Source organism: Oncorhynchus tshawytscha, linkage group LG14 (genome assembly GCF_018296145.1).
Source record: "Oncorhynchus tshawytscha isolate Ot180627B linkage group LG14, Otsh_v2.0, whole genome shotgun sequence".
In the NCBI taxonomy this organism is placed as follows: domain Eukaryota; kingdom Metazoa; phylum Chordata; class Actinopteri; order Salmoniformes; family Salmonidae; genus Oncorhynchus; species Oncorhynchus tshawytscha.
In genome coordinates, this window is record NC_056442.1 from 55,150,234 (window position 1) to 55,167,359 (window position 17,126).

The 17,126-nt window shown below is 44.4% G+C and overlaps 1 pseudogene; it reads right to left on the reverse strand.

Moving 5' to 3' along the window:
* Positions 1-9,438: 9,438 nt before the first annotated feature.
* The window catches only part of LOC121839170, a 47,887-nt pseudogene continuing 40,199 nt past the window's right edge, over positions 9,439-17,126 (reverse strand).

Consider the following 17,126-nt stretch of genomic DNA (forward strand, 5'->3'; position numbering starts at 1 on the left):
AATTGCTCCCAAGGATGAACCAGACTTGTGGAGGTCTACCATTTTTCTGAGGTCTTGGCTGATTTCTTTTGATTTTCCTATGATTTCAAGCAAGAGGCACTGAGTTAGAAGGTAGGCCTTGAAATACATCCACAGGTACCTCCCAATTGACTCAAATGATGTCAATTAGCCTATCAGAAGCTTCTAAAGCCATGACAATTTTCAGGGAATTTTCCAAAGCCGTTTAAAGGCACAGTCAACTTAGTGTATGTAAACTTCTGACCTACTGGAATTGTGATACAGTGAATTATAAGTGAAATAATCTGTCTGTAAAACAATTGTTGGAAAAATTACCTGTGTCATTCACAAAGTAGATGTCTAACCGACTTGCCCAAACTATAGTTTATGAAGCAAGAAATGTGTGGAGTGGTTTGAAAAACAAGTTTTAATGACTCCAACCTGAGTGTATGTAAAACTTCATCCACATGTGTAGGGAGACAGAGGTAGTTTAGTAGAGGGGTGTGTGGCTCTACCACAGCACAGAGTATAAGTCAGTGATCTAATATCATTGAATGCAGGTGTCCCCCAAATAAACAGCTTTCACAACCCATTAATGTCAGATGAATGATTACTGCAGGAAGAAGGGAAAGTGCTGTTGCCAAGTGCTGGGTTTTTCCAAGTGCATGTATGTATGTATGTTATGTATGTATGTATGTACATGTATGTATGTATGTATGTATGTGTGTATGTTGGAACAGGGTGTGTATGTATGTATGTATGTATGTATGTTATGTATGGTATGTATGGTATGTGTATGTGTGTATGTATGTATGTATGTTGGTATGTGTGTGTGTATGTATGTATGTATGTTGGAACAGGGTGTGTGTGTGTGTGTATGTATGTATGTATGTTGGAACAGGGTGTGTGTGTATGTATGTATGTATGTTGGAACAGGGGTATGTGTGTATGTATGTATGTATGTAGGGTGTGTGTGTGTATGTATGTATGGTATGTATGTGTGTATGTATGTATGTTGGACCAGGGCGTGTGTGTGTGTGTGTGTGTGTGTGTGTGTGTGTGTGTGTGTGTGTATGTTTGTATGTTGGAACAGGTGTGTGTGTGTGTTTGTGTTGGAACAGGGCCAGTGTGTGTGTGTTGGAACAGGGTTAACAGTCAGATAACACGTCTGAACAGAATCCCAACCCAGTCAGCCCAGCCAGCCAGCCAGCCAGCCAGTCAGTCAGCCAGCCAGCCAGCCAGTCAGCCAGCCAGTCAGTCAGCCAGCCAGTCAGTCAGCCAGCCAGTCAGCCAGTCAGCCAGCCAGCCCAGTCAGTCAGTCAGTCAGTCAGCCAGTCAGCCAGCCAGCCAGCCAGCCAGTCAGCCAGCCAGCCAGCCAGTCAGCCAGCCAGCCAGCCAGCCAGTCAGCCAGCCAGCCAGTCAGTCAGTCAGCCAGCCAGTCCCCAGCCAGTCAGTCAGTCAGTCAGCCAGTCAGTCAGTCAGTCAGTCATCCTGTGAACGTTGGGTCGAAGCAGGAAGTTAATACAGCCATGACAGCTGGCCACCCTCTGGCTTGTCATTACAGTGGGGCGGTAGGTAGCCTAGTGTTTGTCGGTTGCTGGATCAAATCCTGAGCTGACAAGGAAAAATCTGTGGTTCTGCCCTGAACAAGACAGTTAACCCACTGTTCCCCCGGTAGGCCGCCATTGTAAATAAGAATGTGTTCTTACCTAGTTAAATAAATAAAAAACATGGCCTGTCTGTTGTTCCATCACTGTCTTATGGGTTACATTACTGTCTAGTGTCCACAGAGTACCACAATGAGTCATAATACCTATAAAACCTAATGGTCAAACAAGGAAATGGTTCCAATAATTCTTTCACCAACAGTTGGTGAAACACTTAAATGAGGACTGCGTTTTATGTAGTCTGGATTGACGTTTTTATAACAACGTAAATCTCTTTCGGACAAGGTGACGTGTATCAATATACTCACCTGTATTTACCCAGGCGTATCAAAAAAAAAAAAAAAAACGCTAATTAGCTGCTAATGTGGCTAACATAAAGAACTACAAATGCCATGATGATCTGGACAGGCTGCCGACTCGAGGCAAAGGTACGAATCTCTGGATTAACTATCTAATGTTAGCTACATTTAGTAATGATTAAATTGGCAAAATGTCTTTAAAATGGACAATTCCGTAAACTGTGTTGCGCAAGTTTTAAATTGACACAATACCTGTTTAGCAAAGGTGTCAGCTAGAGATGACGTGCAGTAGCTTGCTGGGATATGTAGTCTTGCATGATGTCTAATTAGCATTTTTTGAATCTGAGAGTAAATAGAGCTGAATATATTGATACAAGTCACCTTGTCTGAGAGAGATTTACAAGGTTATCAAAACATCACACCAGGGTAAGACTACACCAAACACAGTCCTTATTTTTAAGTGTTTCTAAGATCCCCTATGGGGAAAATTATTGGTGAAACAAAAACCGATTGGAACCATTTCCCTGTTTGACCTCTTGGTTTTATGACACCGCCATTGTGGGGCTCTATAGACAATGAAAGGACAACAAATGTCGGCTTAGAGAAAGGAGACAAGTTCTGTGGTTTCAAGCACTGTGGCTTTAAGGCGGTCAGGTGACAAGTGTATGTGTCGTGTGTAAGGTACAGGAGGCCAAATATCCTGAACAGAAATATAAAACGCAACATTTAAAGTGTTGGTGCCATGTTTCATGAGCTCAAATAAAAAAATCCCAAAAATGTTCCATACGCACAAAAAGCGTATTTCTCTCAGATTTTGTGCAAACATGTGTTTATGTCCCTGTTAGTGAGCATTTCTCCTTTGACAAGAAAATCCATCCACCTGACAGGTGTGGCATATCAAGAAGCTAATTAAACAGCATTACCATTACACAGGTGCACCTTGTGCTAGGGATAATAAAAGGTCACTTTAAAATGTGTAGTTGTCACACAACAGATGTCTCAAGGTCCACCAGAGCTGTTGCCTGAGAATTGAATGTCAATTTCTCTACCATAAGCTGCCTCCAACATTGTTTCAGAGAATTTAGCAGTACTTCTCACCAGCCTCATGGGGGGGGGGGTTTGCTGAGGAGTATTTAATAAAGAACTTTTGTGGGGAAAAACTCATTCTGATTGTCTAAGCTTGGCTCCCAGTGGCTGCACCCCTGCCCAGTCATGTGAAATCCATAGCTTAGGGCATAATTTGGGGGGGCGGGTTAGGCTAGTGGTTAGAGCGTTGGACTCGTAACCGGAAGGTTGCAAGTTCAAACCCCCGAGCTGACAAGGTACAAATCTGCCGTTCTGCCCCTGAACAGGCAGTTAACCCACTGTTCCTAGGCTGTCATTGAAAATAAGAATTTGTTCATAACTGACTTGCCTAGTTAAATAAAAGGTCATAAATAAATAATTGATTTCAAATGAATTATTTCCTGATATGAACTGTAACTCAGTAAAATCTTTGAAATTGTTATTTTTTTGTTCAGTACACACACGAGACAATAGCAAACACACAAACCTATCTGTGCTCAGCAAAGTAAACCTGAGGCAGTCTGGCAGACTTCTCTGACTTTTCCTCCATCCTAGTTTGTCCTCCTTTTTTGGAGCAAGATACAAAATAAGGTCACAACAGAAGACAAACCGGGTGCGTCAGCATGTTTAGTTTAGGAATGGTACATTCTGATTAATGAGACACAGGTGTTTAAAGTCCCATCAGACCCTATCTCCTATGAGTCAGCATTTTACTGACAGTGGCACTTTTTTGAATTAGATTTTTAATTTTATTTGGCTAATACAGGGCGCCTTGTATTGATCCATTTTTTTATTTATTTAACCTTTATTTAACCAGGCAAGTCAGTTAAGAACACATTCTTATTTTCAATGATGGTCTAGGACCGGTGGGTTAACTGGTCTAGGACCGGTGGGTTAACTGGTCTAGGACCGGTGGGTTAACTGGTCTAGGACCGGTGGGTTAACTGGTCTAGGAACAGTGGGTTAACTGGTCTAGGAACAGTGGGTTAACTGGTCTAGGACCGGTGGGTTAACTGGTCTAGGAACGGTGGGTTAACTGGTCTAGGAACAGTGGGTTAACTGGTCTAGGACCGGTGGGTTAACTGGTCTAGGAACAGTGGGTTAACTGGTCTAGGAACGGTGGGTTAACTGGTCTAGGAAGAGTGGGTTAACTGGTCTAGGAACAGTGGATTAACTGGTCTAGGAACGGTGGATTAACTGGTCTAGGAACGGTGGGTTAACTGGTCTAGGAACGGTGGGTTAACTGGTCTAGGAACGGTGGGTTAACTGGTCTAGGAACAGTGGGTTAACTGGTCTAGGAACAGTGGGTTAACTGGTCTAGGAACGGTGGGTTAACTGGTCTAGGAACGGTGGGTTAACTGGTCTAGGAACAGTGGGTTAACTGGTCTAGGAACGGTGGGTTAACTGCCTGTTCAGGGGCAGAACGACAGATTATTACCTTATCAGTTCGGGGATTCGATCTTGCAACCTCTAACCACTAGGCTACCTGCCGATCCATGAGGCAAAGGGGTTTGAAAAAGGTGAGAAAATATTATTCTGATCTGATTGATCAACTCAGCAATTTGGCTCAGTCTCACTGCAGCCACTGAGTTTGACACAGAGGTTGAGATCGTCAACAGTGAACAGAATTGAACATCTGTAGCCACAAACCAGCTGTTCCTCTCACTGTTTTACATCTCGTCGCTTCCCAAAACGGTCCGACTAGTGTGTTGTGGTTCTGTCCTGTCGGGTGGTTTCGTTTTGCGTCAGATGGGTCACAATGACGTTCAACAGTACTTTCAGTGGGTCAAAGTTCAAAACAGTTTGGAAGTCACTGATAAATCCGAACCAAATCGCTCTCTGCTTGAAATGCAAAGTTCGCAGCAGATGGACAGGGTGCCCCTTAAGGGACGCTGCGGTGCCACCTCACATCGTATATCTGCTGGAACAAAGTCCCATATTTCACCAGGCCTGTCCAGGACATATTTACGCCCTCTGGGGTCCCACTGCCCCTGTTTGTCCACTGGAGACATACGCTCGTGCACATACGCACGCACGCACGACATACACGGGTCCACTGCCTGCCCGTTTGTCCTCTGGAGACATACGCTCGTGCACATACGCACGCACGGGTCCACTGCCTGCCCGTTTGTGGAGACATACACTCGTTGTCCACTGGAGACATACGCTCGTGCACATACGCACGCACGGGTCCACTGCCTGCCCGTTTGTCCTCTACATACGAGGAATGTCCACTGCCTGCCCGTTTGTCCTTCAAGTCACCATGCAGGTCCACTGCCTGCCCGTTTGTCCACTGGAGACATATGCTCGTGCACATATGCACGCACGGGTCCACTGCCTGCCCGTTTGTCCTCTAGAGAGGAATGTTGTTATTCGAGTCACCATGCCTCTCCCTCCCTTGTTGCCCCTTGCCACCTGTATTCTGTCACCCTCAGCCCCCGACCTCACACCAACTTACCCTCACCCACACACTCCTCCCACCTTGCCCTCACTCTCATGCCCACACCCTCACCTTTTGACTGTTACCAGGGCTAGCTAGCAGCAAGCTGACAGTGCCACAAATAAGGAAGGAAGAAAAATAAGGGTGGGAAGAGGAGACAGAGGAGACATAGGAAGAGGAGACATAGGAAGAGGAGACATAGGAAGCAGAGACAGAGGAGACATAGGGAGAGGAGACAGAGGAGGAGGAGAAGCAGACTGGCAGGACATTAGGCTTTCATGCATCAACACATGTTGATTCAAGACTGCTATTGTCTGTCCAGCCCAGAGATGTCCTATTTGAGCACTATAGACCCCTGCCAACCACACAGTCCAGTACACACCTGGAAGTTCAAACATGTGCAAACACACAGACACATTCTCCTCTATATTAATAAATAAATACCACATCAACAATAACCACCTGTTGCACACTCACACACACAGCTAGCCACTCAAAGCCAAGAAATCAAAGACCATCTCTATTCATACGACCAGTGTGGTGAAAGCTACTGGCTTCCTGTCCAAGTTCCACCACAGAAACCTGGGGTCCTGGCGACAGTAGTCCAACACTCCCAGCAGCAATAACTCCAGTCCTTTTGTCTCCCACACAAAGGCTGTGTGTGGAAATGCCAAGAGGGGGAGAAAAACGATTCCACTCTTTATTCCTCCCTCGTTCCCTCCCTCCACCCCCCTCTCCCTGTTCTGAAAGGAAAGTCAAGAGTCTTGCAGAGAGTGTTAGAGCTCTAGGACCCAGGCGTATAGAGTTGAATAGACCCAGGCGTATAGTATAGGGTTGAATAGACCCAGGCGTATAGTATAGGGTTGAATAGGCCCAGGCGTATCGTATAGGGTTAAATAGACTCAGGCGTATAGTATAGGTTTGAATAGACCCAGGCGTATAGTATAGGGTTGAATAGACCCAGGCGTACTGTATAGGGTTGAATAGACCCAGGCGTATAGTAGGGTTGAACAAACCAAAGCGTATAGTATAGGGTTGAATAGACCCAGGCGTATAGTATAGGGTTGAATAGACCCAGGCGTATCGTATAGGGTTGAAAAGACCCAGGCGTATCGTATAGGGTTGAATAGACCCAGGCGTATCGTATAGGGTTGAATAGACCCAGGCGTATAGTATAGGGTTGAATAGAGCCAGGCGTATCGAATAGGGTTGAATAGACCCAGGCGTATCGTATAGGGTTGAATAGACCCAGGCGTATCGTATAAGGTTGAATAGACCCAGGCGTATAGGGTTGAATAGACCCAGGCGTATCGTATAGGGTTGAATAGACCCAGGCGTATCGTATAGGTTGAATAGACCCAGGCGTATAGGGTTGAATAGACCCAGGCGTATAGGGTTGAATAGACCCAGGCGATCGTATAGGGTTGAATAGACCCAGGCGTATCGTATAGGGTTGAATAGACCCAGGAGTATCGTATACGGTTGAATAGACCCAGGGCAGGGTTGAATAGACCCAGGCGTATAGGTTGAATAGACCCAGGCATATTGTATAGGGTTGAATAGACCCAGGCGTATCGTATAGGGTTGAATAGACCCAGGCGTATAGTATAGGGTTGAATACACCCAGGCGTATAGTATAGGGTTGAATAGACCAAGGCGTATAGTATAGGGTTGAATAGACCAAGGCGTATAGTATAGGGTTGAATAGACCCAGGCGTATAGTATAGGGTTGAATAGACCAAGGCGTATAGTATAGGGTTGAATAGACCAAGGCGTACGGTATAGGGTTGAATAGACCCAGGCGTATAGTATAGAGTTGAATAGACCAAGGCGTATAGTATAGGGTTGAATAGACCAAGGCGTATAGTATAGGGTTGAATAGACCAAGGCGTATAGGGTTGAATAGACCCAGGCGTATAGTATAGGGTTGAATAGACCCAGGCGTATAGTATAGGGTTGAATAGACCCAGGCGTTGAATAGACCCAGGCGTATAGAGTTGAATAGACCCAGGCGTATAGTATAGGGTTGAATAGACCCAGGCGTATAGTATAGGGTTGAATAGGCCCAGGCGTATCGTATAGGGTTGAATAGACCCAGGCGTATCGTATAGGGTTGAATAGACCCAGGCGTATCGTATAGGGTTGAATAGACCCAGGCGTATAGGGTTGAATAGACCCAGGCGTATCGTATAGGGTTGAATAGACCCAGGCGTATAGGGTTGAATAGACCCAGGCATATCGTATAGGGTTGAATAGACCCAGGCATATCGTATAGGGTTGAATAGACCCAGGCATATCATATAGGGTTGAATAGACCCAGGCGTATGGTATAGGGTTGAATAGACCCAGGCATATCGTATAGGGTTGAATAGACCCAGGCATATCGTATAGGGTTGAATAGACCCAGGCATATCGTATAGGGTTGAATAGACCCAGGCATATCGTATAGAGTTGAATAGACCCAGGCATATCGTATAGGTTGAATAGACCCAGGCATATCGTATAGGGTTGAATAGACCCAGGCGTATAGGGTTGAATAGACCCAGGCATATCGTATAGGGTTGAATAGACCCAGGCATATCGTATAGGGTTGAATAGACCCAGGCATATCGTATAGGGTTGAATAGACCCAGGCATATCGTATAGGGTTGAATAGACCCAGGCATATCGTATAGGGTTGAATAGACCCAGGCATATCGTATAGGGTTGAATAGACCCAGGCGTATGGTATAGGGTTGAATAGACCCAGGCATATCGTATAGGGTTGAATAGACCCAGGCATATTGTATAGGGTTGAATAGACCCAGGTGTATCGTATAGGGTTGAATAGACCCAGGTGTATAGGGTTGAATACAGCTAGTAGTATAGACCTACTGTAGGCGTATAGAGTTGAATAGACGCAGGCGTATACCAGGCGTATAGTATAGGGTTAAATAGACCCAGGCGTATAGTATAGGGTTGAATAGACCCAGGCGTATGGTATAGGGTTGAATAGACCCAGGTGTATAGGGTTCAATAGAGCTAGGCATATCATGTAGGATTGAATAGACCCAGGCGTATAGTATAGGGTTGAATAGACCCAGGCGTATAGTATAGGGTTGAATAGAGCCAGGCGTATAGGGTTGAATAGACCCAGGCGTATAGTATAGGGTTGAATAGACCCAGGCGTATAGGGTTGAATAGACCCAGGCGTATAGTATAGGGTTGAATAGACCCAGGCGTATGGTATAGGGTTGAATAGACCCAGGTGTATAGGGTTCAATAGAGTTAGGCATATCATGTAGGATTGAATAGACCCAGGGTATAGTATAGGGTTGAATAGAGCCAGGCGTATAGGGTTGAATAGAGCCAGGCGTATAGTAAAGGGTTGAATAGACCCAGGCGTATAGGGTTGAATAGACCCAGGCGTATAGTATAGGGTTGAATAGACCCAGGCGCGTATAGGGTTGAATAGACCCAGGCGTATAGTATAGGTTTGAATAGACCCAGGCGTATCGTATAGGGTTGAATAGACCCAGGCGTATCGTATAGGGTTGAATAGACTCAGGCGTATCGTATAGGGTTGAATAGACCCAGGCGTATAGTATAGGGTTGAATAGACTCAGGCGTATAGTATAGGTTTGAATAGACCCAGGCGTATTGTATAGGGTTGAATAGACCCAGGCGTATAGGGTTGAATAGACCCAGGCGTATAGGGTTGAATAGACCCAGGCGTATAGGGTTGAATAGACCCAGGCGTATAGGGTTGAATAGACCCAGGCGTATAGGGTTGAATAGACCCAGGCGTATAGGGTTGAATAGACCTGTGCAGGATGGCGTTTCATCGCCATCCACACAAACACAACAGCCATAAACTGGATAAACAGTACAACCCATTGAATTATTGATAATTGGGAGAGAACACTACATACAAAGTAGATGAAAGGCATTGAGTTAAAAATTAAATAATTGAAAAACAAAATGCATCTGATAACCTTTTACAAGTTTTTATATAAAACATTTATTCACACATTCATAACTGACCCCCCAAAATGCTGTACAACATGAGAACCCCTGACCTGAGCAGCAAATGTGCAGATCTCACAGATCTCTATAGAAGGCATATATGATCATATTCACTTCCTCATCAGGTCTACATATCTCCCGATAATATGGGTTTGGGCAGGGGGTATAACTTATGCATTTCATGCAATTATCAGTCGTTCCACATACAATACTACTGTATACTATAAACATCTGTGGAGCTGCTAGAGTTGATGCCCAGTTCAGGAACAGTCAGAAAAATGGCTCCACTAGGAAGACGATGGACCAGAGAACTAGAATAACATATTGTACAAAGTTAGAGTTCTAGTAGCTATTTTCCCCCGAACTACTAAGAACGGTGGCTTAAAGACAGATGTTTTACATTATTAGTGTGTGTACAGAACACTGTACAGGTGATCATCATCCAATTTGGTTCAACAACGCCAATGACACTTGATATAGTTGACGCTCGCTTTGCAGATGTTTTACATTATTAGTGTGTGTACACACTAATACTCGCTTTGCACACACACACACACACACACACCATGTAACGTTGCTTCCAAACAGGAATGTCTGTTCTACTCATTCTAATTCTTACGGTCACCTGCCATGCCATCTTCTCTGCATGCATATAAAACAGTTCCAACACTTCACAGAAGATGGCTGCTGTGGTTTGTCACTGGTAAGTGGCCTCCCGATAATAACACTGGGTTCATCACTTAACAGTCTGGGTGAGTCTTGTTTAAAAAAAAGAAAAGAAAGACATAACTGGGCTTGACACCATGTACTGTACAGTAATCCCACTACACACATGAAATATATTACAGCATATTACTGTACTGTGTCCTATTTCACATGAGACTAGTATATAGACCCTTCATATTAACGTAGAATAAATAGACCAAGGACAGACGCAGGTCACGCCATAGAGATACAGTGACAGTACTGAAACAGAACAACCACATAAAGAAACCGCAGGCGTTAATGTAGCTAAGTCGCTGTCACACAGAGTAACGCCATAGAACAGCGATTCTCAACTGGTGAATCGTGACCCAAATTTGGGTGGTGTGATGTTTTTTTGAGTGGGTCATGATGAACAATATTATAATACTTCAAACTGGAGTCATTTTTCATACATATAGATTTTTATACATTTAAGAATATATTTTTTTTTAAACGACTCCAACCAGGTAAAAAGTGTGTAGAAATTATGATGAATGACTTTTTTTTATTTTTTTTATATATAATTTCATCTCTGAAATTGTTTTCTTCAAATCACAATATAAATCTATTAGCAGCACAATTTTGGATAATTCTGTGGTCTCAAGCCAGTGAGTTTCAAAAAGTTTCAAGTTCTTCATCAAGAATATGGGCAAAATGTTCATTATATACAATGAATGAGGTGGGAACGTTGTTTCCCTTGTCATAGACAGTAATTGCTACATTTTACACAATTAATATTAAAAATAGTTTTCCAGATTGTATTTTGGAAATGATTTTTAGCGATGCAAATATTTGGATCACAACTGAAAAAAAAAAAAAAACCATTTCAATTTGGGATCCAGAGGCAAACCATGAGGAGAGAGAACAAGTGAGAAGGGAATAGCAGTCAGCTTTGGGGTTCATTTCATTTGTAGATGTCTGAGAATTAAAACATGCACAGTGCATTATAGTCGCTGTATGTTAACCTCCACAGAGCAGTCATGAGGTCCAAACTCTAGGTAATGGATCTCAGTTGTCTCTGGTGTCTCACCTACCCATTTACAGTCCAACTTCTAGTCGGCAGGGATTATGATGCATCCAGTGGGTGGCTAGCACAGCCCTCTCTCCATTACAAAACGTCAGCGTTGGTTGGATAGAGGAACAAGAGACAATTGTTTACAGGTGCTCAACCTATTACCTTCTCCTTCAGTTTGGTTATGGATGGATGAGCACCTAGTTGACCTTCAGAATATACAGTACCTACCTACAGTAGTGATGACATTATAGAGACACCACCCCATTGCCATCATCTTTGTCCGATTCCCACCCAGATCATTCTATCCACAGTGCACACACAGTCCACACACAGTCTGCAAGGTCCACAGCACCAGAGTTCAGAGAGACCACCCGGACTTTGACCCAGCCCCCTCTCAAAGCTGCCCATCCCCGTTCTTGACATACTCCGGCAGGCTGTTGAGCGCCGTCTCTTCACTCTTGGACTGCAGTGGGAGCTCCCCTTCTTGGATTGTTTTTAGTAGCTCTGGACAACTTCCTCCTGAACGTGTCCCCAGCCAGGAAGTAGAGGACCGGGTCCACACAGCTGTTGAGGCTGGCCAGCCCCGCGTCACCTGGTAAGTGGCGTACACACAGTTATTGAAGGCACACATGTCGGGACCTGGAAGTACAGCCTGGCTCGCATGTTCAGGTTCTTCATCACGTGAAAGGGCAGGTAGGACACAGCGAACACGGTCAGCACGATAATCACCAGGTGGATGGACTTACGCCGTAACGGGGCATTGCTCATGTCGTTACAGATCAGCTCCTTGACGATCATCCCATAGCAACCCAGGATGAGAAGGAAGGGGATACAGAAGCCGAACACGGTCAAACACATGCTATAGATAAAGTAACCCGGCAGCTCATCCTCTGTGGTCGTGTCGTAACACGTGGTGGCGTTCCGTTTCTGCCCGTCCTAGAGTAGTAGAGGATGGGAGAGATACTCGCTATGACCACGACCCAGACCAGGGTGCTGGTCAGCACGGCGTTCTTCTTCTTGAGCCTTCCCAGAGACTTGAGCGGGTGGACCACTCCTGTGTATCTGTGGACACTGATACAGGTCAGGAACAGGATGCTGCCGTACAGATTGACGTGGAATATAAACCTCTGCAGTCGGCAGAGAACGTCCCCAAATATCCAGTCGGTCTTGTTAAAGTAGTAGAAGATGAGGAAGGGCAAGGAGAGGACGTAGCAGAAGTCGGCCAGGGCCAGGTTAAACATGTACACGGAGATGCTGCTCCAGGGTCTCATGTGGCAGACAAACATCCAGATGGCCAGACTGTTCCCCACCAGGCCGGTGACGAACACCAGGATGTACACGGTAGGTAGATAGTAGAACTGGAAGCCTGTTCTGGTCAAGGAACATCCTCCCGCGTCACGTTGTGGAGATCAGACACATTCAGGAGGGACGTCAGGCTCAGATCTGTCGTCATGTTGTCAGGGAAACATGGGTTCTTTTACTGTAATGAAAAAGAAAAAAGTTCAGGGAGATATTCCTGATTTTTTTCCCCGTTTTTTAAACAACTAACTGACCGAAGTGGGTCAATTTATTCTAATTCCACCCCCCCTCCCCCTGTGACGCACATTGTGCTGCAGTTTCTCCAGAGATAAATCCGATCATGCCCAAACTGCGCCATGTAGAAGAGAGTTGTAGTTTCCAGGCATTGCATTGTTCTACATAGTTTACCGCAGAAAACGTGATAATGAACTACTATAACCACAATCCATTGCGCAGTCCGGTCTGTGTTTAACACCTGCTACATAAGAATGTGCGATCAAGAGGGGATAAAGAGAGAGCAGTTTCTTCACAAGCTACACTATATATACAAAAGTATGTGGTCACCCCTTCAAAATTAGTGGGTTCAGCCACACCCATTGCTGACAGGTGCATAAAAATCGAGCACACAGCCATGCAATCTCCATAGACAAACATTGACAGTAGAATGGCCCTTACTGAAGAGCTCAGTGACCTTCAACGTGGCACCGTCATAGGATGCCACTTTTCCAACAAGTCTATTCGTAACGTTGACCAGCTCCCCTGGTCAACTGTGAGTGATGTTATTGTGACGTGGAAACATCTAGGAGCAACACTGGCTCTGCACCGAGGACCGCCAAGTGCTGAAGCACGTAAAAAAAAAAAAAAACATCTGTCCTCGGTTGCAACCCTCACTACCAAGTTCCAAGCTGCTTTTGGAAGCAACGTCAGCACAATAACTGTTTGTTGGGAGCTTCATGAAATGGGTTTCCATGGCTAAAATCACCATGCCAAGTGTTGGCCGGAGTGGTGTAAAGTTCACCACCATTGGACTCTGGAGCAGTGGACACACGTTGTCTGGAATGATGAATCACGCTTCACCATCTGAAAACTAACTAACTAACTCTAAGATAAATATTACTGAATGATATGAGTATAGTCCCGACGGACTAATCTGGGTTTGGCGGGTGCCAGGAGAACACTACCTGCCCCAATTCATAGTGCCAACTGTAAAGTTTGGCGGAAGAGGAATAATGTTATTGGGCTGGTTTTCATGGTTCGGGCCCCTTAGTTCCAGCGAAGGAAAATCTTAACACTACAGCATACAATGACATTCTAGACGATTCTGTGCTTCCAACTTTGTGGCAACAGTTTGGGTAATGCCCTTTCCTGTTTCAGCTTGACAGTGCTCCCATGTACAAAGCGAGGTTCATACAGAAATGGTTTGTCGAGATCGGTGTGGAAGAACTTGACTGGCCTGCACAGAGCCCTAACCTCAACCCCATCGAACACCTTTGGAATAAACTGGAACGCCAACCTGGAGCCAGGCCTAATCACCCAACATCAGCACCTGACCTCACTAATGCTCTTATGGCTGAATGGAAGCAAGTCCCCGCAGCAATGTTCCAACATCTAGTGCAAAAGCCTTCGCAGAAGAGTGGAGGCTGTTATAGCAACAAAGGAAGGACCAACTCCATATTAATGCCCGTGATTTTGGAATGAGACGTTCAAACGAGCAGTTGTCAAAGTGATTGATAGTTTTATGATTGCTGAATACCAACTATGCCTTGTTTACATTTGAAGAACTACTAAAATAGTGCTTTTGTCAGACAGCATACGCAGCCCATCTATAGAGATGAGATAATGATTTGGAATTAAATAATAAAGTAAAATAAAACAAAAAGGTAATATATACACACAACACAACAACAATATACACACAACATCTTAAATATTTTAGTAATGTGAAATACTAAAGTAATGTGAAATACTGATGGTTAAGTGGTCAGCAGTCATGGACAGTCACTACCATCATGGGACATTTATGTATTATGTTACAGCATTCAAACCACAATGAATTTAATGTTTTAAAATCGTGTTTGGCAGTGATTTATAAAAAAAATAATTATAATAACAACTGAACCAAAACCGAACCGAGAACAAAAAAAAACCGAATCGCTCAGCAAAGTCAATCTAGTCTCTTTGAAACCATAATATGCACAGAAATAGCCTAGGCTATACATTGCAAAACCAGCCCAGTTAACTATATATATAAGTCGATCATACACTAGCCTACTCACCGTTGACTTATATCCCACATTCCCACAGCCTTTTGCGGTAGAACAGGTTTCAAACATAGGCTAGAGAACGCAGGGCGCTTGAGACTGTCACGTCAGGTGTCCCTGTTCGATGTCTCCAACAAAGCTCTCCAGCTCTCACATTCCGTATGGTTCTTTCGCTCTTACGGTAAAGTCCACCATTCCGTTGGGCACTGGGCACAATGTAAAACTGCGAGAGAGTGCAGGAATTAGAAAGTAGGACCGCAACCAGATAGGATAAAACGCTCGCTGAGGGGAGGGGCGACTGCAAAAAAAAAAAAAAAAAAGAAGAAGCTCCTCAAACGCGCTCTTTCCTTCCTCTTCCCAACTCCTCATTGACAAGCTCCTTTAAAAAAAACAAAATGCTGCGTTCATCTACTAGTCGGAACTAGAAAAACTGTGACTTTCAGACTTGCTAACTGTAGGCCTACATCGATGCTACTGGCAGACTAGTGTGGGTTGTTGATTCTTGGCAGCTACTCAAGATCCTACGCGCCCCATTTAGGGTATGGAATGCACACAGGAAGTAGAGAGCATGTATGGGCCATACTGGCAGGTTGGAAGCAGATCATTCATATTGTTCAAGAGGGATATGTCAAAATGCTGCCCTACACCCTATCGAGCTCTGAGAGGATTTGACAGGTGTAAGCCATATGGTAATAGCTACACCTTACCCCTCTGTAGGCTAGGAAGTGTCACCATGTGTATTTGTATTTATTACGGATTCCCCATTAGTTCCTGCCAAGGCAGCAGCTATTCTTCCTGGTTTTTTATGGGTCTCCATTAGTTCCTGCCAAGGCAGCAGCTACTCATCCTGGGGTTTATTATGGATCTCCATTAGTTCCTGCCAAGGCAGCAGCTACTCTTCTTGGGGTTTATTATGGATCTCCATTAGTTCCTGCCAAGGCAGCAGCTACTCATCCTGGGGTTTATTATGGATCTCCATTAGTTCCTGTCAAGGCAGCTGCTACTCTTCTTGGGGTCCAGCAACATTAAGGCTGTTATATACAATTAAAAAAAATATTTAATGACATTATATTTCATAACCCTTTTCACAACACATTAAGTGTGTGCCCTCAGGCCACTACTCTACTACGACATATCTACAATACAAAATCCGTGTGAACGTGTGTGCAGAGTGCCTGTCATCAATCATGTATATGCCATTGGAGGCTGCTGAGGGGAGGACGGCTCATAATAACGTCTGGAATGGAGTCTGTGGAATGGTATCAACCACATGGAAACCATGGAAACCATGTATTTAAACCACATCAAAAACCACGTGTTTGATACCATTCGCCAGACTCCGTTCCAGCCTTTTCTATGAGCCGTCCTCCCTTCAGCAGCCTCCAATGGTGTATATGTGTTACTTCACAGTCCCCGTTGTTGTTCCATGAGGTGGTATTTTTATCTGTTTCTACTGCTGGCATCAGTTACCTGATGTGGAATAGAGTTCCATGTAGTACTGTGTGCCTCCCACAGTCTGTTCTGGACTTGGGGATTGTGAAGAGACCTCTGGTGGCATGTCTTGTAGGGTACGCATGGGTGTCTGAGCTGTGTGCTAGTGGTTTAAACAGACAGCTCGGTACATTCAACTTGTCAACACTTCTTCCAAAAAACAAGTAGTGATGAAGTCAAATCTCTCTCCCACTTTGAGCCATGAGAGATCCATATGCATATTATTAATGTTAACTCTCTGTGTACATTTAAGGGCCAGCCGTGCTGCCCTGTTCTGAGCCAATTGTTATGTTCCTAAATCCCTCTTTGTGGCGTCTGACCAAAACTAGGGCCAGTAGGACCTACCTTGTTTATAGTGTTGTTAAGAAGGCAGAACAGTGCTTTATTATGAACAGACTTAGTCCCATCTTAGCTACTGTCGTATGAATGTTTTGACCATGACAGTTTACAATCCAGGGTTCTGTCACCTCAACATTCTCTATTTCTACATTATTCAGTACAATATTTAATTAAGATTTCGGGTTTGGTGAACGATTTGTTCCAAATACAATGCTTTTAGTTTACAAATGATTTAGGACTAACTTATTTATTGCCACCCATTCTGAAACTGTCTGCAGCTCTTTGTTAAGTGTTGCAGTCATTTCAGTTGCTTTACTCAAAGCCAGTGGCATGTCATTAGTAAAGATTAAAAAGGTAAGGGGCCTAGACAGGTGCCCTTAGGGAATTCCCGATTCTACCTGGATTCTGTTATGGGTTTCTATTAAAGAACACCCTCTGTGTTCTGTTAGAAAGGTAACTCTTTATCCACAATATAGCAGGGGGTGTAAAGCCATAACACATGTG